General features: G+C 43.4%; 1 long non-coding RNA gene across 1 annotated transcript in view; it reads left to right on the forward strand.

The window, feature by feature from the left end:
- The first annotated feature begins 2,411 nt into the window (after positions 1-2,411).
- Positions 2,412-27,776, forward strand: part of LOC309341361 — a 72,792-nt gene continuing 47,427 nt past the window's right edge. Inside the window, exons 1-2 of the long non-coding RNA XR_014156265.1 lie at positions 2,412-3,715; positions 24,817-24,924. This is a non-coding gene — a long non-coding RNA (uncharacterized lncRNA). The remainder of the gene's footprint in view (positions 3,716-24,816; positions 24,925-27,776) is intronic.

Consider the following 27,776-nt stretch of genomic DNA (forward strand, 5'->3'; position numbering starts at 1 on the left):
CGATCCATGCCCATGGGGGTGGGGTGAGCCTCTCTGCCGCCTCCCCCTCAGCTGTAGGGCGGCTGAGGGAGGGGCAGTAGGCAGATGCAAGTCCCACACTGCCGTTTCAGGCAGTGCAGAACCTGCAGGCACCTGTCACCGCGTCATTCCTAAAAAGTTCCTTGAGCCTAATTTTTTTTAAAAAACCTCATTTTGTCACACACACCCCCAGTGATGACACCTGGGGTGGACCACACCCCCTTCTTCCGCCACTGCCAGTCCTGCCCCAACCTTCAGTTGCTTCATATCTTGTGGCGGATGGGGTGGGGTGCTCCTGCTAATTCTATTGAGTGAGGCCTTGGACGTCTTCCCCAAAGCTCTTGTGTTGGGGCTCTAATTACTAGATGAGTGGCAGCATAGCAGGCTGAGCGATCCTAATACTTCAGTATGATGGGAGAGAGAAATACACCACTGCTACACTGACAGCCTATCAGGACAGTTCTGGCACAGTGTGTGTCGTCATGGCACATTCTGGGTTGCTTCCAAGATAGCGCCAAGGAGAATGTTCCACTGGTGCAAAGATTTCTCCCTGCTCAACAGAATGTTTTCCTTCTCCCCTCCCCTTGATGCCACAGAAGATCCTATGGCAGGAATGGAATAGAAGGTGTTTTTGTTTTAAATGTGAAAGAAATGAACAGAAAAGTCAATCAGGCTCCAATTATTGTTGGAAGTGCAACTGCAGATATCATTTTGGGTGTGACTTCAGGATTATTTCTGTTAGTTAAAGTTACAGTCAACTAGCTGGCGGGGGGCAGCTGGAGGTGTTGCTCAGCAAACCATGCAGAGTGGCATGATGCTTGCCAATGTGGCACTGTGCCCTGATTGGCTGTATAGTTATGAAGGAGTTTTCCTCTGCACGTTTGGTTGAATGCTTCCTTGTTACGTACATGGCCTGGTGTAAGAAAGACTCCTTGCTCCTTTCTCCCTCAAATTATATTCAGTTTTTTTCAGGTTCTTCAGTAATATGTAACCAGGATTTATTTTCTTTCTGAACTCAGACTGTGTTATCTGCAAGCAATTGTAGGCACACTTACTAGGGAGCAATGCCCAGTGACCACAGTGGGACTTCCAGAGGACACATGTTTGGTTTACTTAACTATTTTCATTGAGAATACAAAGAGAAAGGTGTAAAGCTTGTCTGTTTTGCTGCAATGTTTGAGAAATGTATGATCACGTGGTCAATTTTTTTCACTGCCTCCTAGCACGCTGCATGGAATCTGCTGCATCATGATTGCTAGGTTATAGCTAACAGAATGGCACAGTATGGTGGAAGCGGGGGAATCCAAGCACTTCTATTAATTTACAGCTCTTCTTGTTGAAATTTCTATTCTCTCGAGTTAGATATTGACAAATGCACACTCTCAATCAAAACTGACAGCAGGTTCCACAATCAATCGCAAAGTGACCAGAACACTGAAACAGGTAACGGTGCAATCCTAAACATGACTAGTCAAAAGCAATTTCTACTGAATTCAATTAGGCTTACACCCAATGAAGTGGGGTTAGGATTGCAGCCTAAGGCACTATTCCATATTTGGTATAACTTGTGCATTCTTGTTGCCTAAACAAACCACATCCATATTTAACATCAGCACTGATGCCTACAACTAAAAGCCACAACTATGGCCCACTAAGCTGTGTACAAACAAGAATAGACAGTCATTGCTCTCAGCAGTATGTTCTCCCAGAATAAAAGTGACAGAGAACACAAATTCACCAGGAATCTCTCCTATACAGTTCCCAGTTGGATTAAAAGTGGGGTGGAGGGTAGTTGTGTAGTAATGTAGATGTGTGTTTGAGCTCAAAGAGATTGTTGCTGACTGGTCTCCTGCATAAAGTAGGTTAAAAGTTATTTAGTGTGTTCAGTCACATATTTTAAAACATTTATAGCCATAGATGTACTGATATTCATTTATTTAATGAGAGTACTTTTAGCTTGCACTTCATCATACGATCCCAGAGGGGGTACATGCAATTAAAAACACTAAGAACTGTTCCAGTGCATCAAAAAGAGCTGGTAAAAACAAAACAAACTCAGTATCAATGCAAAACATTATTACAATTACAGGGGGGGAACCTACAGCACACATGAGTAACCAAGAAACGGCAAACAAATGGGTACGTCTTTACCTGACGCTAAAACCCAAAATATTCCCTTTTCCACTGCATTACCAAGAGCTGGCTGACTCAATCTACAAAAGAAAATTGGCTTCACTTAATACTCCTACTTACAATGCATTTCATGCTAATTGCATACAGTGTACGACATGATGCACATATATGCTGTGGGTTATGCCAAAATATTATTTGTCAGGCATGCATTATGTTATTCCTGAAACAAGTTTTCAACCACAGTTTTTAGGTAGCAAAAATTCTACTTTCTAGTAGAAAGCAATATTATAGAGTACTGGATAGAAACAAAGCAATTTTAAAAATGAAATGCAACGAAGACAGTTATTTAAAATCCTTTCCTTTGCAATCTAGCAAGAAGCCGGACCATATTACCCATGTATTCCAGACAGCTCCTCTCTTATTAACCTTTTGAAATGGCAGTCCAAAAGCACAGCCTCCATTCTGCATTGCACAGTGAAAAGACCCCTCTTTTCTGATTTGTACTATCGTTTCCTGATGGAAACCTGCCCATATGGGGAATCTGACGTTAGGAGCTTGGAAAAACGGGCTTCAAAAGCAAGCAGACAATGTTAGGTCACTTTTTTTTTTCCACATTTCTGGCTTTTGCAAATTGGAGGGCTCTTTTCATCTTCCGTTTCAAGGGAGACAGTTGTGGCCTGTTGCTTTGTTTAAACCACATGAATAAGTCCCATCCTCCGCAAAGGAAAAAGCAGACCACTCAGACAATTTCCCAAAACAAAGTGCATACAATCCTTTCCTGCAAACCAGAACATTATTCTTGAACGGGCAACCTTCCGCTGTGATCCACTTCAGCCTAGCTGTAAATACCAATGCTGAAAAAGCGACCTTTTCTTACAAGCCCTTCTGCTCTCTGCCTACCTTTTTGGAGCTTACCTTCCACGCGATGGAGGGGCAGGCTGCCAAGGTGAAGGTAACTTTCTCCGTCACCACATTGAATGTGACACGAAACATGACGGCTCATACTCATGTGGTCCCGAGGCCCAGGTCAGGGGGAAAAGACAGCAACACTTGTCTCCCCTGCTCGAGAGCAGGCTGGCTGTGCACTTGTGCAACACTGCACTCACACATTCAGCAACCTCCTAACCTATTGATTGAAGTAGGAGCCTCAGAGTGCTGTGTAGGCCCCACTATTCCTCAGCAGCCTTTCTTCGTGTGTGTGTGTGTGTGTGTGTGTGTGTGTGTGTGTGTGTGAACTAATCAGATTAGCTGGTTTTACCAGTCTGAGTGGAGACTAACAGGTTAGCCAAACAGTTTGCATGGGGGAAGGGAGGAGAGATCCGAGTACAGAAATCAAACTGGTGCATTTATTGAAGCAGGGGAAAACAGACCTCCTTTGAGAATCGCTCCTTTGTCTCTCCTCTCAGTGTTGACACAGAGCCATGACATGCATTGTACATTTACACATGCTCTGTGGGGAGCTGGGCTTCTCTACGGGCCTTGTCTCAAAATCTGAGCGGCTGCTCAGCGCTACCGAAGTCTACTGAGGGGTGACCTTTTTTCTCATGGGATCTGGCTCTTGAAGGTAGGGAAGGGCACCTGTCAGTTTGGGTTTCTCTTACGTTTCTCATTTTCCCAGTCTTGAGTTCTCTACATTTCCACTTCAGTTTGCGATTAAAAAAAAAAGTCCTCATGAGAATCCAGTGAATTTCTCCTAATGTTTACTAGCAATTTTGCCTAATATACACATTTTAGCAAAGTGAATTCCTCTAATATATATATAATATACACATTTTTGCAAAGTGATTTCCTCTAATATAATGCATTTTAATGCTATTTTCACTAAAATAAGCATGTTTGTTTGTTTACATCCACACTCCATCTTTTGTCCAAGGAGCTCAGGGAACTGTACACATTTTCATCCCCTCTTCATTTTATCCTCACAACTATCTTGTGAGGTAGGTTAGACTGAAAGATAGTGACTGGCCCAAGGTCGCCCAGTGGGTTGCTTAGTTGTATGGTGATTTCGACCATGGTCTCCCAGGTTCTACTCCAGGACTGTAACTACTACGACATACAGGGTCTTACACACACTTCAGCCCAGTATATTCAGGTTTGTACACTACTCGGTTGGAGAATAGTATTGCAAAACTCATAGAAGTGTGAATTTCAAAGGATGGCTGCACTTGAGTTCAAGAACTGTTTTGTGAATTAGGTAGGTTCACCTTTGAATGTGAACCAGATGAAATTTCTTTCCCCTCCCTCCTTACTGGAGACCTTTAATCTTGGACCTTGGGCACTTGCACAAATAAATCTGTGTTAATATAGTGAGAATGAGAAACTCTCTCTCTGCAGTAATATTGGAAATGCCATGTGATTAGTTCTGTTCAGTGCTACAAAGCATTATTCACAGCTGGTAAAAATGTACATGAGAATATTTAACTGACACTCACTCCAGGCATTGACCCCCTCACATATCATTTGTGGAAAACTTATAATCATTCCTTAGGGAACGTGTTAGAATATAATTATACTGATAACAACATGCATTTTGCCCAACTAGTTAACCTAGTCAGACAATGACTTTTAAACATGCATTGTATTGTGGACCATTAATCTGGTTTCCATTATTCTTTTTAAACCAAAACATCTACTTTCATTAGGGATGTGGCTAAGAGACTTAGTAAGGAAAAATAAATTATTTGGTTCTAATCTCACCTCTGTCATGTGGGCCTTTTTGGCTGAATAGCACAGAAATTTTAAAAAAATTAACTTTAATAATGATCTCACTAAGTGCCCTTTGTCAAGCCACCACCCTCTCAGCTTCGGACCTCTTAATTTCTAGCATAGAGATAATAATACTAATTAACAATATCCAAGTTGCAGTGAGGATTACAAAATACTGCATGTAATATTTAAATACCACAAAGCCCTGGATAAATGCTAAGGATTATTATTTTTCAGTGGCTTTCAAATTATATCCATATTATATTATTAATGCACATGTCTTCCCTTAAATAATCCTTGGAACTACTGTTTTACCCCTTGAGGAGCTACAATTCCCAACACCCTCAAACTACAGTTCCAAGGATTCTTTAGAGGAAGCCATGTGCTCTAAATGGGCTACCTTCCCAGGTTGACGAGCCACCCCTGCCCCTCACTTCCCTCTACAGCATGTGCAGAAACCACCTTCTTGACCATGGGACGCACTACTGGTCTTGCCCACTCAATCCACCAGTGCTTGTCTTTGCACGCAGGAAAAGTATTTCCTTGTTATTAAGGAGGGCGGGACAGGGAAGTATGATATACTAATTTCCAAGTTTGGAGGCCACTTTGTTAAATTAGCTATTGTGCATCCTATTTCATAGAATCATAGAGTTGGAAGAGACCACAAGGGCCATCGAGTCCAACCCCCTGCCAAGCAGGAAACACGATCAGAGCACTCCTGACATATGGTTGTCAAGCCTCTGCTTAAAGACCTCCAAAGAAGGAGACTCCACCACACTCCTTGGCAGCAAATTCCACTGTCGAACAGCTCTTACTGTCAGGAAGTTCTTCCTAATGTTTGGGTGGAATCTTCTTTCTTGTAGTTTGGAACCATTGCGCCGTGTCCGCTTCTCTAGAGCAGCAGAAAACAACCTTTCTCCCTCCTCTATGTGACATCCTTTTATATATTTGAACATGGCTATCGTATCACCCCTTAACCTCCTCTTCTCCAGGCTAAACATGCCCAGCTCCCTTAGCCGTTCCTCATAAGGCATCGTTTCCAGGCCTTTGACCATTTTGGTTGCCCTTCTCTGGACACGTTCCAGTTTGTCAGTGTCCTTCTTGAACTGTGGTGCCCAGAACTGGACACAGTACTCCAGGTGAGGTCTGACCAGAGCAGAATACAGTGGCACTATTACTTCCCTTGATCTAGATGCTATACTCCTATTGATGCAGCCCAGAATTGCATTGGCTTTTTTAGCTGCCGTGTCACACTGTTGGCTCATGTCTATTTCTATGAAGCAAGCTTGCTAAATCCAACTTGCTTGCATGCAGGCCTCAAACATTTTAATTAAGTGCCGAATTGGTTCCACTTTTATGCCAGTTCCGCTTTTATGCCCATTGAAGACAATGTAATTGAGGCAATATATTTTAAAAATATATATTGATGAAGCAGATCATTAGCTTTGTACCAGTCTGCAAGCATATACCAGTCACCAAAATTTAAAAACAGGTATATAAACCATGTTTACATGTCTGGATAGGCATGCTGAAACAAAAAGGTTTTCAGCAAGCAATTAGAACAGCACAAAGGTACTTGCCTAATGTCATTATGTCCTCAGAGCTCCTCCGATAAACCTTAACTCTGAAGCTGCCCATGGAAAACTCATGCATAGATCAGGAGAAAACCTTTTTCAACCTGGGGGGGGGGGAGAGCACATTTCCTTGCAGTCAATCTTCCTGGGGTCACATACCACTCTCCATCCCCCTTCTGGCCAAACAGGAAGCATTATGGCAGTTCAAGGACACATTCCACCAGGTCAACTAACTAGATGAGGGTGCAGGACAAATTGTAGCCTCGGAAGAGTCCAAGGGCCAGATAGAGGGGCTTGGAGGGCCACATTTGGCTCCCAGGCCTGGGGTTCTGCGGCCCTGTTTAAGACAGCTGCAGGTTACTATTTTATTATGCATCTTATTTATACATAGGCAAGCCTGTAGTTCACAGAAGGCTCATCATCCTCTCCTTACTCTTTGCCTTCTATGCTCACCTGTCCTACTCTATCCCTCTGAAGATGGTATAATAAGGCTCTCCGGCCGTTTCCAGCCTTGCGAGGAGTCCACCTGTCAGGTTTTCTGGGCTGCCTGCAAGGGAGATTTTCCTTGCTGCATCTCCCAGCACGCTGGAACCGAAATAGCAGCTGAACACCCTGGGATGCCACAGTAATAGCTGAATGTGTCTTGTTGAATATCCTTTGCCCATCCGTATGGATTAAGCTACGCTGTTTTTGTCATTGCATGTTTAAGTATGGCTCCCAAAGTCTCCCTCCCTCAAGCAGTTTAATCTTTGAGAAATCAATTTGGATTAGCACAGAAATGTAGAGCAAGGTTACCAAGTAGGGGAAACCCACTAACCCATTTTCAAAGCAAATTTTCAGAAATAACATAAGATACAAGGAGCAAGGCAATCCCTTAAGGGAAAGCTGAATGTCATAGGTTGCAGCCAGATCTCCCATGTATAAAGCTTCCTTTTCTTGAGTCATTTTCTTATCATCTTTCCTTCCAGGAGCCACTGTGGTATAGTGGTTAGATTGTTGGGCTAGGACCTGGGAAACCAGAGTTCAAAACCCTGCTCAGCAATGAAGTGCACAGGGTGACCTTGGGCCAGTCAACATCTCTCAACCTAACTTACCTCACTGTGTTGTTGTGAGGGTAGAATGGATAGGCGGGAGAACCATGTATGCCACCCTGAGCTCCTTGGAGAAAAGGTAGGATAGAAACATAATACATAATTAATTAATTAAATAAACATTCATCAGTTGAGGGACTAACAGGAAGTGCTGTGACAGACAGTCTACAGAAAGTTAATGCCATGCAACTGATCTGCTCCTCTTTATGGTATGCTGGCTGGGGCTGATGAGATCTGTAGCCCAAAACAACTGGAGGGCACAGGTTGGCAAAGGCAGGACTGAAGGTTCCAAAAAGATTGCAAATAGGTGTGGTGGAAGAGGGCAGCCCTGCTTCATTCCTTTGCGCAGTGCCACCACTGGTCGCCAGTTCAAATAGTTAGCACTCACCACTGCTTCCGATTACTTGTAAAGGTATGGCTCTACAGTTATTTGTATATTTCCCAAACCCATTTTTTCTCCAGGAAGTCTTGTTAGGAACCCTCATTTCAATTTATAAAACTTTTATTTTTTATGTCAAGTGCAAGAATTCACAGGATGCTGCTATTATTATTATTATTAATAATAATAATAATAATATCATCATCATCATCCCCCTGAGGGGACTCAAGGCAGTTTACAGATAAAAACAGGGACAGCTAAAAACGTAGAAAAACTAATCATTAAAATGCAATTAAACATGGATAGAATAAAAACTATATACATATATAAAATCATGGTACCTTCCCGGTATTGTTGGACTCTAGCTCCTATCAGCCACAACCAGGTGAGAACAGTTGTAATCCAGCAACATCTGGAAGATGACAGGTCACGAACCTCTGCACTAATGCAATCACCCTGTTTGACTCAACCACCCTCTGTTCTTTCCAGGCTTGGGTATCACCATTAATCCTGAAACCTTCCACAAATCTGGAGGTACCCCTAAAGCCAGCATGCTTTTCAAGAAGTTCATTAGGTAAAGGATCGGCAGGTCTCTCTCTCTCTCTCTAATAGAAATCCCCCACAAAACCATCTGGCCTCACAGATTTCTAATTCTTGAGCTTTTTAATCACCTGAGATACCTCCTCCATGGAGCCTTCTTTGCTCAAAAGAAGTCTGTGCTACACTGTGATCTGACAGACTCCCACTCTATTTAGCTGTCGCTCAACAGCTTCAGCGACAGGCTTATCTGTAGCACATAAAGAGATACAGCAGACGGCAAATCAATGGCAGATATCTTTTGTCTATAGATATGGTTCCCCATTTCATTCCTAATGCAGGTTATTTTGGCCTTATTCATGTCATCACACATGTCGCCACTTCACCCTTTCAGCACACGTATGCTTATGCTCACAGAATTCACAGCATATTGTGCCAAACTAGTGTCTGGAATGTTGTCATGTTAACACGGTTTGGGCAGGGTGGGGCGGGGGATATTCCATGCAAACCACAGGAAACTTACAGTGCATAAGTCAGGTGATTTTCCGAGATTGGAAACAATTTTTTTTTCTAGAACCAATATGAGTGCTAAACTTCCACAAGATTTCAAGAAGCAGATTTTTCATCGAGGGGGGAAATTCCACAAAATGCAAAACTGGTAAGGAAACGTTGGGAAGATGGAATAAAGTGATGTTTGAGTGCAGCTGTTGTGAAAGACAGCTTCATACGTTTATATACTTTGAGAGATAACATAAAGAAAACTCAAGTCTGAATTGCTAGAATCAATACTCTACTGTGAGCAAATCCTGTTGTAACTCCAAAGCATACATAACCCTAAACCAGCAAAAGCTGGTCAATTAAAGTTATTACTTTATCTCCTTAGTATAGTCTCTGAGATCAACAAAGCAGCTACTTCCTCTGCCAATCCAACCAACTGTTCTGCACCCAGGAGGCCAGTCAGATTCTCAGATAATGTTCTGATTAATTACATTCTTGAGTGTGCAGTCCTAACTCTCTGAAATCAACAGATGTAGCACCAGCCTTTGATTTAGGTAGATAAAGACTTCAGCAGTAAGCTGTTACTTTTCATATACCTGAAGCAACACATTTCAACTGCTAAATGTATGGTAGGGATAGAAGCTTTAAAACAAAATCATGGTGGCCTATGGTTGGAAACTCCTAAGCACTAGAAGGGAAATACTGAATGAGCCTCCTAAAGCAATAGTCATGGCACTTGGGAGCATTTCATCCTAAAAGGCTTTGTTAACATCTTTTCCTTTGAAAGTTACCGTTTCTTTCCTACTGTTGCATCTATTGCCCACCTATTGTCCGCCCCAAGACAGCAGGAAGCTGACTTCAAAAGGTAAAGGTAAAAGTAAAGGGACCCCTGACCGTTAAGTTCAGTCGCGGACGACTCTGGGGTTGCAGCGTTCCTCTCACTTTACTGGCCGAGGGAGCCGGCGCTTGTCTGCAGACAGCTTCCGGGTCACGTGGCCAGCATGACTAAGCCGCTTCTGGCAAACCAGAGCAGCACACGGAAATGCCGTTTACCTTCCCACTGGAGTGGTACCTATTTATCTACTTGTACTCTGACGGGCTTTCAAACTGGTAGGTTGGCAGGAGCAGGGACCGAACAACAGGAGGTCACCCCGTCACGGGGATTCGAACCACCAACCTTTTGATTGGCAAACCCTAGGCTCTGTATATTCTCAATAGCAAAAGCATGCCTGTGTGAGTGCAGGGGTTATGCTCATATGTCATGCTTAGTTTTCAGTGCACTGGAAGAATCAAGGTCATAGTAGCACAGCCAATCTAGTATCTGGTACAAATGCTTGTAAGTTGACCTGGCAGCCACCTGGTGCAGCCAGCACACATGTTTGCTCTTGCTGGGTTACTCTGTACCGAGAAAAGAATTTACCACAAGACTTTACAGCTTCCCCAGAAGCATTATGAGAGTAACTGAGAAGGATTTTGGAAAAAGAGAACCTCGTCACAGTGATTCAGAAAAGGGTACTCCCTGTTCTCTGTGCCAGTACTTGGGCAGCAAACATCATCATGTCTTTAGGAGCAAGAAGCAAGAGATAAGCATGTGCTACAACCAGCAATTATCCATCACTGTTCGGATGTGGACACCCATCTTACTTCATTCAGCAAAGGTCCTCAGAGCAGGGACCTCAAAGATTCAAAGGTTTGGTAGGTACATCATATGGGAGGTGTGGTCTTCAAGGCCGGCACAGCTATTAGGCAGGGTGAGGCTGCCATCTCAGGCGAGAGGCCCCAAGGCAGTGCTCTCTTGGGTGTCCTGCCTGCCCCGCTACTGACAGAGAAGCAGTGCTGGTATTGGTGCTGATTTTGGGTGAGATTGTGACAATTTCCGTCAAGATCTCGCTGAAGTCATGCATGACATTTTGTGCAATATTAGTGTGATCTCATCCCAAATCAGCGGCAGGTCAGGACTTCCTATTTCGCCTCAAGCAGTGAAACAGGACACACTGCCCCCGGTGGTCTTCCACGCTTGCCCCAAGCTATTTAAGGCTGACTTCAATCGGGTGTCCTCCAAGTGTTTTGGACTACAACTCTCATCAGCCCCAGTTAGCACAGCTAAGTTGGCGAAGGCTTGCCTAGGGTTTTAAAGGTTAGAACTAGCACTTTAAATTGGGTTCAAAATTTACTTTTCATTTGCAGATTCAGTGAAACCTATTTAAGAAGTAATCTGCTGGACAATTTTGCTGTACTATACAGTGCAAGTGCCACAGTTCTTCTCTATTAACGTATGAAAAAAATATACGTGTAATCTGATGCCATCATGATTACTCTGAAGCAAACGTTAGAAGCAGAAACGCCACAGCTCAGTGGCAGAGCATCTGTTTTTCATGCAGGGGCTCCAAGGTACAATCTCCAGCATCTTCAGGTGGGCCTAAGAATGACTCCTGCTTGAAACTTGGGAAAGATGCTGTTGGTCAGTTTAGACTCAGATAATACTAAGCTAGCTGGATTAATGGTCTGGCTCAGTATAAGGCAGCATCCTATGTGGCTAAACATATCTCACTCATTTCAAAAGCAAAAGTTAACCATGTGGTCTATAAGTAAAAAACAGCAGCCCCAAAATCCGTATTAGGACAATGCCTCTGTTGTTGTTGTTTAGTTGTTTAGTCGTGTCCAACTCTTCGTGACCCCATGGACCAGAGCACGCCAGGCACTTCTGTCTTCCACTGCCTCCCGCAGTTTGGTCAAACTCATGCTGGTAGCTTCGAGAACACTGTCCAACCATCTCGTCCTCTGTCGTCCCCTTCTCCTTGTGCCCTCCATCTTTCCCAGCATCAGGGTCTTTTCCAGGGAGTCTTCTCTTCTCATGAGGTGGCCAAAGTATTGGAGCCTCAGCTTCACGATCTGTCCTTCCAGTGAGCACTCAGGGCTGATTTCCTTCAGAATGGAGAGGTTTGATTTTCTTGCAGTCCATGGGACTCTCAAGAGTCTCCTCCAGCACCATAATTCATAAGCATCAATTCTTCGGTGATCAGCCTTCTTTATGGTCCAGCTCTCACTTCCATACATCACAACTGGGAAAACCATAGCTTTAACTATACAGACCTTTGTTGGCAAGGTGATGTCTCTGCTTTTTAAGATGCTGTCTAGGTTTGTCATTGCTTTTCTCCCCTTCATGGATCACTGCCTTGCCGTGGCGAAGGAGCTTGAATAACTCAGAGAAGCTATGAACTATGCCAAGCAGGGCACCCAAGATCATGGGTGGAGAGTTTTGACCAAACGTGATCCACCTGAAGGAGGAACCGGCAAGCCACTCCAGTATCCCTGCCAAGAAAACTGCATGGACAAAGACAACAGGCATGCCTCTGTTAGGACAACCCAATTATCACGAAGTAGTATGCAATATTTTGAGTTCTCCAGAAGTATTTATCAGGCTAGATGGTAAGCAAAGCAAATTTCAGAGAGGGGAGTTAGCTGATGGTTTGCCGATTTCAGTGGTGCTTACATAGCATTTAGCTCACATTACAGAACATACTGTCTAGATTTGTGTGATGCATCTCTCTTACTGTACTCCCCTTGCACTCTACCCTCCCTCCACCAGCCTGTCTGAATATGAAAGCCGATCAAAGCCCATATGCTAGGGTTTAACAGCTGAATGAAGTGAGAAAAACCTTCAATTAGCTGAACATGATTTCATCTCAGAAGGCAAAATATTTCTTTCCTCGAGCTTAAAACTAGCAAAAGCTAATTCAACATACATTATGCATTACAATTAAACTTTAGACGGACATTACTATCAGCAAAATGAATTGGGGAAAAATAATTGAATCAGTAAAACTAATAAGGGAGGATGGGGAAAACTAACATTAATACAGTCAATTGACTTAGTTGATATACGTCCTGAGCTGAGCCCATAGAAAGAGGAATGAATGGCTTCCCTTTAATTTATTTGTGATCTTCAGTTCAAAAGTGCAGATGGAGTGTAGGAAACTTAGAAGACAAAGGGTGGGCAAGCAGGGCTGATGAGGGACTCCATCCGTGGTAAAAGAAAAAGAAAAAAAAGTTCCATCCCTCCCACAAACTTCTGAAATTGCTGTTGGGCAAGGGAAATCACAAGGGACGCGGGTGGCGCTGTGGGTTAAACCACAGAGCCTAGGACTTGCCGATCAGAAGGTTGGCGGTTCGAATCCCCGCGATGGGGTGAGCTCCTGCTGTTCGGTCCCTGCTCCTGCCAACCTAGCAGTTTGAAAGCACATCAAAGTGCAAGTAGATAAATAGGTACTGCTCCGACGGGAAGGTAAACAGCATTTCCGTGCGCTGCTCTGGTTCACCAGAAGCAGCTTAGTCATGCTGGCCACATGACCCGGAAGCTGTACGCCGGCTCCCTCGGCCAGTAAAGCGAGATGAGCACCGCGACCCCAGAGTCGGTCACGACTGGACCTAATGGTCAGGGGTCCCTTTACCTTTACCTTTAAGGGAAATCACTAATATCAAAGAAGAGAAGGATACTGTTGGATCTTGAAGTTCAAGTTGCTAAAGGCATGTAAGAGCATTAACAATCATCCTAGAATTGTAGAGTTGGAAGGGACCCTGAGGGTCATCACGTCCAATACCCTGCAATGCAGGAATCCCGACTAAAACATCCAAGACAGATGGCCATCCAACCTCTGCTCAAAAACCTCCAATGAAGGGGAATCCACAACCTCCCACTTTAATTTGTTCCCTCAACACAAGCCGAGGGAACAAATTACAGATAATGGGATATAACACCCCCTACTTTAAATTAATTAGAATTTGTTTAAATGATGACTTTCTGAAGCACACGACTCTTTAAAAAAATGTTTTTATTAAGGATTTTCTTGTTCTGAAGCAACACAACTTTTAAAGTTCAATCCAAGCTATTAGCACCAGCAAGACTGAGGGAGAAAGGGTTGTACATCCATCCTCACCCCTTAACCCACTTGTTTTGTTTTTTAATTTTCATTGCATGGACTCATGTTCATGAGGGCTAAGCCCCTTTGGTTTGACAGTCTGAACAGTGTGCTGACACATGTCAGGTGTTTTTTGTCTGCAAATATTTAACCAGATGCAGGCTCTAATTCAGCTTCCCTGTCTCCTAGCATCTGTGCACTGAGCCATCTGCTTTCATGCAAAGGGGTTGTTGTTGTTGTGTGAACTGTCACAGCTAATAGAGTCAAGCAAAAATTCAGGCAGATTTCTAAAAGTTTACTAATTAAACTCTGGATTCATCTTGAAAAGTAGTTGAAATTCAAGTAAAACAAAACAGAAAAGGTCAAATCCTTATTACTACTTCATTAATCATCAAACCACATGTTTGTAAAAGAGGAGCATTTCACAACTTGGGAAGAAGGAAATTAGGAGTTTTAAATGGAGACTAGGACTCCAAATAAGCAACAGAATACGCCTTTTGAATAATCAATATTATCCTATATTAATAGTGAAATATGATTTTAATAATCATATTTCAGTCAACACCATTCATAAGTGCATTGTCATCTAAGACCTGCTCTCTATGTGTGTTTTTAAAACTGGTTACTAACTAGGTTTTAAAAGTTCCTGATTTCGGGATTACGACCATTTTATCAAGAAATTGATTATTTATATTATACATTGTAGTGAGAACGCAAGAGAAAACAGAAACCCACACTCATTGCTGTGGGTTCTCTGATGCTATGTATTTGATTCATTTAATTCTAAAAGAATTAAAGTAGCTTTGAACACACACACACACACACACACACACACACAAAATGAAAAAAGTCCTGTATTTTTCTTTTGTACTGTTGAATTAATGAAAATTGTACTAATGTTTTCTTCTTTTCTTTCTGTTCTTTTATTTCATGTACTATGTTTTTGTATTAGCAATGTAAAAGGTTAAAAAAAAGTTCCTGATTTCTAATTGCTATGATCAGACTCCAGAGGAAGATACAGATGAACAATATTTCTTGCACAACAGAAAACCATTTTCATTACCGCAGAAAGCATCACAGTATTTATATACTAAACAATCTACTAAATCTCTTTCATCCCATTTACTCTCCACCTGTCTCTCAGACTGAACAGCCATACTTGTAAGTAACACATAGAGTAATTAGGTAGCATACTAGAATTCAAATGGTTTAACACATTTGCTCTAGGAAGCTTGCCTTTCCTTGGCAACCAGAGCATGTTTAATCAGGGGAAGAGGAGAGCAAAACATATGCTAGATTAAGTAAATAAGAGGGAGATGTATTTGTGCTGAACAAATATTTGCTTTGAATCTCTGGGTAGCAACTGCATCATTTACCATGTTATCTGTTCTAAATAAACTAGGGGAATGCCTGTTGATATGATGAGTCAGGTTCAGTGTGTTTGGAGGAAGGGCATGTATATGGCAGCAAGCATATTGTTGAACAGAACACGGAGATCTTACGGTACATTCCTCACTGGGCCCTTGTTACTAGTCACTAGTAACTTGTCACGTTGTTACTTGTAAATACCATAAATAACAACTATCGGACTTTTAGAAGCCATCTGAAGGCAGCCCTGTTTAGGGAAGCTTTTAATATTTGATGAATCATTGTATTTTAATATTCTGCTGGAAGCCGCCCAGAGTGGCTGGGGAAACCCAGCCAGATGGGCGGGGTATAAATAATAAATTATTATTATTATTACTACTTTTAGTTTTGGCTACAGAACTCTGAGACCTCTCACACCTCCTTTCCAAAGCAAGAGCTTACTAGGCTTTGGAAAGGAGGCAGGAAGGCAACCCCTTGGCTTGGCACCCTGTGCAGGGAAACTGGTCACGCTGCCCCTAAATCCACCTTTGGGACCAGTGAGGGATGGGGCTTTGGGAGAGTCCGAGGACTGGACAGAGGTGCCTGGAAGGCTACATTTGGTTTCAAGGCCTGAGGTTTGCTACCCTTGAATTAGCATGCACAATCTTTCTGAAGGTGTGCATGGCAGGTGAGATTAAAAAAAAAGGAAGCCCTGTGAAATCCAATCTTTATCTGCAATTAAGGTTACCTATATTTGAAATATAATCAAATATTGAGTGAAATCATTCACTACTAAAATGTATGTTTGTGTGGCAGATAAATTCTGAACAATATGATATTCATTCTTCCAAACAGGAAGCTTTTTTAAAGAAAAAACTCATTGTAGGCTATACAATTTACAATTGACACATTTGAAGCTGGGGTGCGGTGGGAGATTCCTGTCAGAGAGCCAGAATTTAGCAATTAGCACTGAAAGAAAGTTTTTAATAGCTTGAAACAAAGGTCTTGTGTCACAACAGCTCTACAGCCTGGTGCAGCAGAAAGTGACTTTAAGGATGCAAAACAAAATCCCCTCTTTTAATGGCTGGCTCACTAAAAGAGGCATTTGTGTATATTTGTCTTGCTTAAGAAGTAATGCTGTAAAGAGGCACCCAATGGTGAACTGATCAGCCATGACAGTAAAACCCAAGCTAATGAAAAATACTTCCCAATGTTACTGCAGAACTTTAATAGTGTAGTCGGAAGTAAACCCCATTGCGTCCACTGATGCTTACTTTCCAGTAACTGTATTTAGGGCTGCAGCCTTAAAGGACGTCTCTTTGGAAATTGTTGGTAATTTATTTACAGCTTGCAATGTAATGTAAGAACATAAGATGAGGTTGCTGGATCAAACCATTGGCCCATCTAGCCAAGCATCGTGTTCTCACATTGGTCACCAGATGCTTGTAGGAAGTCTGCAAGCAGGGCATGAGTGCAACAGCACTCTGCCCATCTGCAGTTCCCCACAACTGGTATTCCGAGGCATAAAAGGGCATTTCTGACCTTGAGAAGAAGTTGGAACCTTCAGCTAGGAGCATAAGTATTTCACAGTGGGGCACCAAGATTGGCGCTTATAACTGAATATGAATACACATCATTCTGCTAGTGGAGCATGGTGGGAAGAACCTTGGGACTATGGGCAGTTGGTATTTTGGCGTGGAATTCAGCCACAAATTCAGGTTGTGCAGTTATAGCCGATTGGCAGGTCTTGCACAACAAATCCACTTCCCCAAAAAGATCAGACCTTTTGAAGTAAAGAAAATGACGGGAAAATTTACTGGGAAGTGTGGGATATAAATATTAGCAGTGACCATTTGTCTCTCTGCCTGCCTCTGTTTTCTACCACCAAGGCAAGTAGCTAGGCCTGCAATACAGAAACAGCACAAGGCCTCGAACTTTGACAGTTACACTCTGACATCAACAGAGGCCATGAAAATCTTTTTCAAAGCATGAAATTTAGACAGCCCTATACACAGCATTTCTCCACAGATAGGTTTGTAGTTTCCTCTGTGTGTAGTAAAATGGCACCCATCACATCCAGAGGGATTGTTTTCTGTTGCTTCTTGTCCTCCCAAAGGCACCCGTGGTGCTACCTTGAGTGAGCGAACAGCAAAATGAGGGATCAGGTGAATGAGTGGATAGGTCAGTAGCTTCAGAGCTAGTGCTGGGCTATTTGGCACCCATGGGGAGGCTAACCACTTGCACCAATAATGTTCTTCTTGCAACCCTGGGGATAACACTTGTTTTGACGCAACAGCCATGTACCTCCCTGCAAACAAATCAGGACGAATGCTCAATGAACACGTTGAATGGAAGTGCCCTTATACTAGGCGTACTCAGTTCAAATCCACAAAGCTTACTTGGTGATCCCTGTAAGGTAGCTTAGTATAAGATTTATGCCGGTTGCTTGCCTCTCAAAACGAACCTACTTCAAAGATAGGGCTGTTGTGAAGATAACATTGTGAAGGAACCAACTCCTAGGGGCTGTTGGGGCTTCGGCCCCCATAATAAAATATTTGAGGGGGCTGTGCCTGTGCGAAGTTGATGGGCATTCCCATTCAAATGGTGTGTGTGCACTGTATCATGTGATTAATTATGTGGGGCGGGACTTACCTGCGCCCCCATAATATTTTATTCAGATTGGTACCCCTGACACCAATAGCCTGGGAATTGGGTTCCACTATTACCAGGAGCACAAATCCATAGTGTTCACTTACCAGGATATGCTGCCTATGGCTTTCTCAGTCCATGTGATTCTTCATCACAGCTGCACAAGAGAAAAAGCAGATACTGGGCACAGAAGATAGCAGTCTGTGGTCAGTTTTTCAGTTTGCTTTGTATAGGGTACGATGTAAATACCATGCTACTACACTTTTGGGATATTAGTAATGTTCATTAAATATATAGAGATCAGCTGGAGATTAATCTATTAAAACAGTTAGCAACATTGCCAGTGAAAAGGAATGCCACACAGCTGTGGCACCAAGGGGGGGGGGGAGTTAACCTTAAAGAGCAACAAACACAGAGCCCCTCCAGAGGACCTTTATTATTCAGCATCCATCCTGATTTGCTTGCACAATGCTTATGCGGTGGTTACACTATGTTTGGTACTTATTGAGCATCCATTCCAATTTATTCAGCAAAGAACATTCATCTTGTATTCACCTTGATTTGCTTATCGGAGTTTACACATCTTTGCATTAATCATTCATCCTATGCTTTTCATTCCATTTACCTATCACTTTCCAAACCGCAAAATGTCTGGTTATTTATGGAATGGGAAACAATGGTGGCAGAGGAAGGACACCAAGAACAAAGGGATGTTTCTGACCAAACCACAAAGCTCAACATCCAGGGGCAACAAAGTGCAACAGAAGAATAGTTTTTGTATTACCAAAGGTACCCTGCCTTGGTTCCCAGGCTTAAACACAACTGTGAAACTTGAGCTTTGCTGCTACAGAGATGCAGGATAAACAATGCCCCATAAATAACGAGGGGAGGGAACCACTATGGGAATGAGCAGATCTGTCAGTTTTGGTTTCTCGCAGTTTCTCTTTCTCATTTTGCCAACCTTAAGTTTCATTTTCCATACTACCACATCAGTTAGCATTTTTTAAAGTCCTCATGAATATTCATCAGCACTTTACTGCAAATTTCTTCTAATATGCATTTTTCTGTTCTATTTTGCCTCATATAAACAATTTTGCAAAGGAACATGCCCTAATATGAAGCATTTTTGTATGTTATTTTCAGCTGTACATAATGCATTTTCAGCACACTTTAGCATATGCATTTTTGTACATATTAGTTAGCTGGAGAAATGCATCGCAAAATCTGGAGAAGTGTGAATTTTGAAGGGTGGTTATGTTTCAGCTTGCACCTTGTTTCGAAAAGTGTAAATTACCGTATTTTTCGCTCTATAAGACGCACCAGACCACAAGATGCACCTAGTTTTTGGAGGAGGAAAACAAGAAAAAAAATATTCTGAATCTCAGAAGCCAAAACAGCAAGAGGGACCGCTGCACAGTGAAAGCAGCAATCCCTCTTGCTGTTCTGGCTTCTGGGATAGCTGTGCAGCCTGCATTCGCTCCTTAAAACGCACACACATTTCCCCTTACTTTTTAGGAGGGAAAAAGTGAGTCTTATAGAGCAAAAAATATGGTAGGTAGGCTCATCTAGAAAACAAGTCTCCTTCACACAGAATGGTCACTTTACAGAGGATGGTACTCTGTTTGAAGGGCTCTGTCCAGTCCAAATCCCATTTAAAGTTAAAGAACCCCAATTTTAAGCTGGACAGCAGACTGTGCAGGCACACAACCACCAGGAAAGCTCTGTATTACATTCTATTTAAACTGAAGTAATTATTTCTAAATTAGCACCTACAGACATAAATGAATACAAGCTGGTTGTTGTTGTTTTGCAAATCTGTCCCCTCCTTTGCCCCCTCTTTTTTTGATGGTTTAGTGGTCCCCCTTACAACCTGAAGAATTAAAAACCAATCCCTCTTTGTATTCTTAAAAAAAATAAAAAATAAAGCACACACAGAAAGAGACACTGGGATTATTCTCTTTTTCATTTAACTAGGTCCTGAAAATCAGTTGAAGATTTTGTTTTCCTGAAAATCATTTTGTTTTCCTGAAAATCAGCTGAAGATTTGTTTCCCATTGCACAATAAGATTTATTACCTTATGGCTACTGATGTTTGTAATGGGTTGTGTCGCTTTCCATCAGAACTGTTTCAAGGTGCTTTTTGTTTTGCAGAGATGGAAGGCGCCAATGTTTTGATTACTTTGTAATGTAAAAAGCACAGAAGAGCAGGTGCTTTGGACTAGCTGGCCTGTGGACATGATAATTAGACATCCCTTTGGCAGCCTAACCCCCTGCACGCCACACAAACAGGCCTCAGCAGGGTTCAAGTAAATTAAAAGCATTCACTAGGCCTTTTCATATATAAATAAATTTTATATATTTCTTCTAAACATTATCCTCTTCCTTTGGGCATTGAATCATTACAATGCAAGATATCTGAGGACAAAGATCTATTCTATTTCCCTTTAATATATATATTGCAGGAGTTGGTCTAGATGACCCTTGGGGTGCCTTTCAACTCTACAATTCTATGTGTATATATTTATTAGCACTGTTACACTGATTTTTTTATTTTTTGCTATTGTATGTTTTTCTCATGGCTTTTGCTAATTTTGTGCTGCTTTTATATAATGATTCTTTTACTTTTATTATTGTCTTTGTATTATATATTTTTCATGTGTGAGATGCCCAGAGGTGACAGATGATTGAGCAGGATAAACATGTCGAAATAAAATAAAACAAACAGGATTCAACAGGGTGGAACGTGAGACTACTGCAGAAGGGCATAAACTGGCAGAAGCCTAAGCAAAATGTAGTCAAAAAAATTGTCACTCAAGCTTTTGTGTGGTTTGTTGTGCAAATGTGGAACTGGAAGATAATGTCTACTCCATTCAGCCCATGTTTACTCTGTGAGATAGCTCCCGTCCCAAGTGCATGTGTATGGATTTGGGCTGCTAATGTTTCCCACTGAATCCTCACCTCACAGCCTGTGGTCTGAGCTTAATTGGTTCATGAGTTAACTCTCTGATCACAGAGCAGCATTGCACTTGTAGTGAATCAATCTATGTTCCTACATAGGAACGTAGGGAGCTGTCTTATATCAGCTGTCAGCCCATTGGTCCATTGTATACAATGAGTAGCAGCAGCTCTCCAGGGCTTCATACAAGGGTCTCTCCCAGTCGTACCTGGAGTCTGAAGCTGAGACAGTCTGTGTGCAAAGTAGATGCTCCACCACCAAGCTATGACCCCTTTTCCAATAGTCCATACCTCAGAACGTGGCCCATCTAGTCCAGCATCCTGTTCTCACAGGGGCCAACCAGATATGTACCTGTGGGAAACCAGCAAAGAGGACCTGAGCATAAGAGCATTCTTCCCTCCTGCCATTTCCAGCAACTGGTATTCAGAAGCATTGGTACCTCTGACCTAGTGACAAGTGCGTATGATTGTGGTGGCTGCCTGAAATCTGTTAGTGTTTGAGAGAGGGACTTCCCATCTGTGACCGCTTGTTTCTGTACAACTGTACAACTACAGCTCATGTGCCACAAAATCCTTATTTGTGGCAACAGTATGCAAAGCAGCTAGCTCTTATGGCATTTCAAGAAGCCACAGGTCCTAAATGTCAGGCCCTATCCACAATACCAAGATTTACATTCTTCCTAAAATTGTGCTAAAATGAGTGGTTCTCAACCTGTGGGTCCTCAGATGTTGTTGGACTACAGCTCCCATCATCCCTGAGCTCTGGCCTTGCTAACTAGGGGTGATGGGAGTTGTAGTTCAACAACATCTAGGGACCCACAGGTTGAGAAAGGCTGTCCTTATAACAGTAACTTTTTTCAAACACACACACCCCAAACTGTTTCTGATATCAAGCACGTTTTCTAAAACAAAATACCAAATTACTAAATAGAGCTAATATAAAATTTAGCAGGTAACCCTGCCCCACAAACTTTTTTGCCCTGTCAGGAAAATCAGCAAGTAGAGAGGCTGTCCCTGGCCCCTTCTTCCTCTATCAGAAAAATCTGGCTACATGATCAACCATAGTAGGTTCGCACTGGAGCATAGAGCTTTGAAGACTTAGAAGAGCAAACACTACACAATATCCTTGGAACAATATTGTCACCCAAGCAGAGAGAGGCAATTGCCCCAGATGCCTGGGGGCAGCACTGAAGAGCCCACCCAGCCATATCTCCTTTCCATTAGAGATCTGAGCTGTGTGGCCTGTCATTGCTAGCCTGCTGCCTTCAGGTGCACTAAAAGGCACTTAGGTCACATCTACACCATACATTTCACACACATTTAAAACACATGGCTTCCCCCGCCCCCAGAGAATCCTGGGAACTGCAGTTTGTTAAGGATGCTGGGAATTATAGCTCTGCTCTGCCATAGGTAAAACTGCAGTTTCCAAGATTCTTCAGGAAAAAGTTATGTACTTTAAACGTTTGGTATGGATGCTTCCGAAGCAACATTCAATCACCAGTCCAATCAGTTTCTGCACACATGAAATGGTTTGCTCCTGCCTCAGGCAGAACAATGTCTTGGGCAAGTCCTGACAAATCCATGGTGTGGTTCACTAGGGAAGCCCTGACAATGCCCATGTACATTTGACAGGAAGGCCAGCAGAGGACAGGATGGCTGGGATGCAGGGCAAGCATGCACAGTCCCACTCTCTCAAACATTGTTTGAGAAGCCTAGGACATCTTCTGAGCAGGACCCAGATTCTCCCATCGTACTGCCTAGGAGCGGAAGCGGGTATATCAGGCACAGAGCCCGGCATAGTATTTGCAAGATTGCAAATGGTCCATGGAGACTGGATTAGAAGGAACAAGCTTTGCTTACCAGTGGGCTGCTTGCAAATGACATATTGCACAAAAACGACAGTGGCCAGATCTCTTCCATGATGACTCTGTGACTCTTAGCTTTCTTTTCCCGCTGGTTTCAACCTTAGCTGATTCCACCCCCTCATTCAACCATTTCTAAATCACTTCAGCTCCTGCTCACATTACAGACAGTATGGCCACCACCATAGCAGGTTTTGTGGGCTTTTCATTTTTGAAACCTGCCGATTAAACAGCAGGGTCCCCTAAACACAATGCCAATGGCTTCTAAGGAAGGCAGGGACATGCAATGGAAAAAATGGTCCCCCATCCTCTTCCCTAATTAGTTAAGCAGGAAGATTGAGCTAAAGGCTGAAAAAAATATGACTTGTAAACTAACAAAGCCAAACAGCTCTTTAGGACTCTCTCGGCCTACTAACAGCTCTGTGGTGATATCCCTTGAAGAGGTTGGTTACGTTTTGGAGGGAAATTCTCTTAACTTTTCCTAAAAGCATTTGAGAAGTTTTTGAGAGAACTGTCTTTTGGTTGTGCTTGTTCGGGAACCTGACAGAAAGTTAACTGAGTAGAGTAAAGTTTGAGGCCCAGGCCATTTCAAAGGCCTCCGTTGCCACAGCAACCAGCCCCCTCCCCCACCCAGCACCACCAGGGCTCCTTGCCATGTGAGCTTTGCTTTTAACGGCTTGGAGGGGTGCTCAAGTCACCCACAACCACCACAGCTCACAGTCCTTTGTACACACTGTCTGTCACTGGTCTGGTGAATTTCTTGCATCACCAAGACTTCTTGTGCCATTGCATGCAAATGATGCCTCTTGGGAGAAGAAAGTACCCCTAAAGGGGACACACATTACAAAACCAGCATCCTGAAAAGTCAAAAAGGCATACCTACCTCTGGGAGGATCCTTCATGCTACAAAGCTGATGATCAGCCTTAAAGCGACAGGGAGGAAAAGAGACAGACCTCTGCAATAGGCAAGGCAAATCCACAGAACACAGCACAGAAGGAATGGGCTACTAGCTTGCCTCTCCTACTTTTTGAAATCTGCATCCTCTGAGTGTTGCACAAAAACCTCAGGAGGGACCTGCTCCCCCCCCCCAAAAAAAAACAGATTTTGATGGGAGTGCCCCAAAACCAGATTCAAATTTGCCGGCCTAGCACACTCTAAAGCCAACGCCATTAACTACAGAATTTAGAAAAGAGAAACAGAAGCAAACAGAAATCCTGATTCCCCTCCCCTTTTCTCTTGCCCTTCCTATTCTGAGCCAATACCAATGCATTGAAAAGGTGGAGCTTGCCTTTTATTCCCATTAATCCCCTAACAATAAGAAATCAGAGAGGGATTTAGAATTTTAAAAGATGGAGGCTTTTGAGAGGCACTGTCAACGATCATGCTAAACAGAGAAAGCAAGGTCTTGGATCTCTTTATGCTAAGTAACCAACATTGGTGGCTGGCAGGAAAAGAAAGCTGGCTAGCTGCTGCATGTCCTTGGCTTTTACAAGTGTGAGCAATTTATCTTAATGTTCAAAGACCAAAAGATAAGCTTTCCCCACCCCCCAACTGTGCTTGCATCATATACACAAGGGGTTGCTAATGCTGAGTCCAAATGTTCGCTCATCTCTGGTGCTTCAGAGGTTGCTGGAATGCCAACTTCCTTCAACCCCAGCCACATGACTGTTGACTAACTGGAGTCACTCCACCAAAAGCCTATAGCTCCAATGATGAGCCACTCCAGACATATACCAACCTGCATATGATGGATTGCAGTAGCAGCTCCCCTCCCTATAAGGCTCTCCCCACCCTCTTTAAGGCTATGATGGGAGGTCTGTAGCCTTTGATGTGACTTTGATTCCCATCAGCTCCAGCCAGCAATGCCAATAGAGGGAATGGGGCTTGTAGTCCAGCAACATCTGGAGGGCACTAGGAGTAATGGTTAGAGTGCTGGACTATGACCTAGGAGACCAGGGTTCGAACCCCCACTCAGCCTTGATGGTGACCTTGGGGCAGCAACCATCTCTTAGCCTAACCTACCTCACAGGGTTGTTGTGAGGAGGAAATGGGGAGGAAGAAAAAACATATACACCAACTTGAGATCCTTGGAAAATAAAGGTGGCATATAAAGGAAAGGAAATAAATAAATAGGCCATTATTTACAGATGACAGACCTCGATTAAAAATAACCATGAGAAGGGAAAGCAGGGCCTTTGAAGTGATCAATCAGCACTGGGCACTTGGACAAGCTGGTTACTGTATTTTCCACCATGGTGAGATATATGGTTTTCTATTTCTGATTTTATTCTTTTATTTGCTGTGCTTTTTGTTTTATTGCATATTTTAATTGAGAATGTTTTAATGCCCCAATGGAATGCTATTGTGCATTTTTATTATTGGTCAAATAGTTCTAAACAGCTTAGAAGCTATTTTGGCATATAGGGGGTTCTATAAATTAATAAGAGATAAGAATTGTTTACATTAGAGTAATTGGTTGAAATGCAATTGTTATACTCAAAATTAACAGACTTGTTGCTTAAGTTAATTGATTTCAGTCAACTCTGAGTATGACTAATTGGGGCATCAACTATTATTTCTAAATTTGCAACTCTCTATATAAATTAGTAGATTCTATGCAAATATGTGTCCCTTTTTTTTAGTGGTGTAGACAGTGCTTTTTCTCTTAAAAATGTTTAGGGGTACTCTCATTTTCCTACTCATATTGAAATACTGCCCCTCAATGAGGCCAAACTTAGATTCACAAAATGTTTAGGGGTATACGTACCCCTGCGTCCCCCCAGGAAAAAAAGCATTGGGTGTAGATAAATGCAGTTAGCAGCAACCTGGTAAAGAAGTACAGTATTAAAAGCCACAAAGCACTCTGCTAGCCAGACAGGGAAACAAGAAAGATGACTGCTTTAATATGTTTTGTATCAGCTTGACTCAATAGTAAAGGGTCCCAGAAACACTGGCTGCTGTCCATATAAAAACCGCAAGCTGCTTAAGAACAACTGAACTGTAGTAAGGAGAATAAAAGCCAGGAGGTTTGTTTGAGGTCTCCTCAGACTGCACCTCCTTTATTGAGTATGTTCTGCTCTGCTCATTGTCCTCGCTTTGTTGCATCCACTCTGCTTATTCTGTTTCTCCTTGTGTGTTCCCAAAAAGAAAAAGGAAAAAAGTGGGGGTGGAGAGAGACAATGCAGTGAATGTCTTGGAGAGAGAGGTCAAGCCTTCTTAAGCAGCTGAAGCCTGAGAGATTTTCTCTTTGATTCCCAACTGGGGCACAAAAGCATCAGACTGCTCCCTCTTCCAATGACACTCCCACTGGCACTTTCACACTCTGCGAAACAAAACCAAAGAAATAAAAGGCTGTGGTGAAATAGCCAGTTGTTTAGTTTAGGGTTGGCGACTTCCAGCCTTTTTGCATCTTGAGGTTCATTTATATGCTTACACTCAACCCACACTTCCAAGCAGTGATAAGTTCCAAGGGTGCACTAGGAATAAGGGAGAAATTTAGTGTCGTTTGCATTGTAATGAGAACCTCTGTCATTTGCAGTTTCCAAAACAATATACAAACAGATTTACCCTTCAGAAGTCATACTTCTCCAAAACCTGCAGTGCAATTCTCCACACACCCCGCCAAAAGTGTACAAGAAAGCATATATGCTGAGGAAATGTGCCTAAACATTAATATATTGGTGAAAATATCAAAATACATTGTATTAGGGGAAATTCTTTGCAATGTGTGCTAAAATACAGACAAATTTTCATGTGGGGTTTTTGTGGGTTTTTAAAAGTCACAAACTGATGTGGAAATGTGGTGAACCAAACTTTACATTGGAAAAACAAACTCAGAAAAATCAAAATGGGATTGAAGGGTGCACGGTTGCTGTGTCTCCAAACTACCCTCCATGCGCGGCCTTGCAAGACTCGGGAGGGTGCAACAGCCACACGCCCCTCAGGGGCATGGCCTGCCATGTCCCCACAACACATCCCCACAGCAGCCTTGCAAGGCTGGAATCCGGGCAGGGTGCTGCCACCTGGAGCCCAGCCAGTTAACAGTACTTGGGTCTGAAGCAAGTGTTCCCATGCCAGCACCCGCAGCACAGCCCAACCCACGGTCCTTTCCACGAACATTGGTTCCTTCAATGCTGGGAGAGGAGCACTGGGACAGGCCTGTGGGGGGGACGCCTGCCTCGCACCCCCTCCAAAATCCATGCCCAGCACCATGGCCCCTTCTGGCACCCCCCTTACTACGCCACTGGCTGGGATTGGTGGTTAAGCGCTCTCCCCACTAACCACTACAGTTTGTGGTTGGTTTGCACTGTCTCCCCAAGTTAACGTTTGGTTTAGCGTGTTTTGTGAACTAGCTCAATGTGGCTTAGTGTGATGGCCTGGGAATCCGATTCAGAGGCTGAACCGGAGGAATCCCAGCCTACACAGGAGTCCCCGCCTCCAGGGCCGGCTGAACTGGGGCAGGGCCTTGATTCTGAGGCGCCTGCACCTGTGCCGGATCCTCAGGAGCAGGCACCAGGTGAATCCACTCTGGCTCCGGAGGTGGTTGAGGACACAGTGCCTACAGGTGCGCCTCTCCCAGCCCTGTCAGGGGAAGGTGAGTCTCCCCCTGGGTCCAGTAACCCTCCATCCTCTCCTGAGCTGCAGAGGCTCAGGGCAGAGAGGCGGAGGGAACTGGTTTCCCCCAGGAGGAATGCTCGCCTTAAGGCCAGGAGAGGCGGGTCTCCTGGGGGCCGGGGCCGCCCCTGGCCTCAGAGAAGATAAAGGCCAGTCAGCCCGGTCCCAGGTTGCGGGAGCAACGTCGTTGGAGAGCTATTTTGGCCAGCACCCAGTCCTGTTCCCCCAGAGTTCCTGTCCTTGCCTGGCTACTCGCTTTGTACCCCGCTTCATCCGTGGAGGACTGTCTGCCGACCCTCGACTCAGGTCCTGGACCTCGCCCCACGGTAACCTCCCCCCTGGACCAGCACACTTAGCACAGTCTTGAGAGGATGAAAAGTCACTAAATAAGAAGTTCGATTTTTCTCAGGTGAACACTGCTCCTTAAAACACAGAGTGACTTGCAGCACAGGACAGCCCTGGGGACACAACCGTTCAGTTCATCCATTGCAAA

The sequence above is a fragment of the Podarcis erhardii genome, assembly GCF_964252035.2.
Source record: "Podarcis erhardii genome assembly, chromosome: 4".
Taxonomy (NCBI): domain Eukaryota; kingdom Metazoa; phylum Chordata; class Lepidosauria; order Squamata; family Lacertidae; genus Podarcis; species Podarcis erhardii.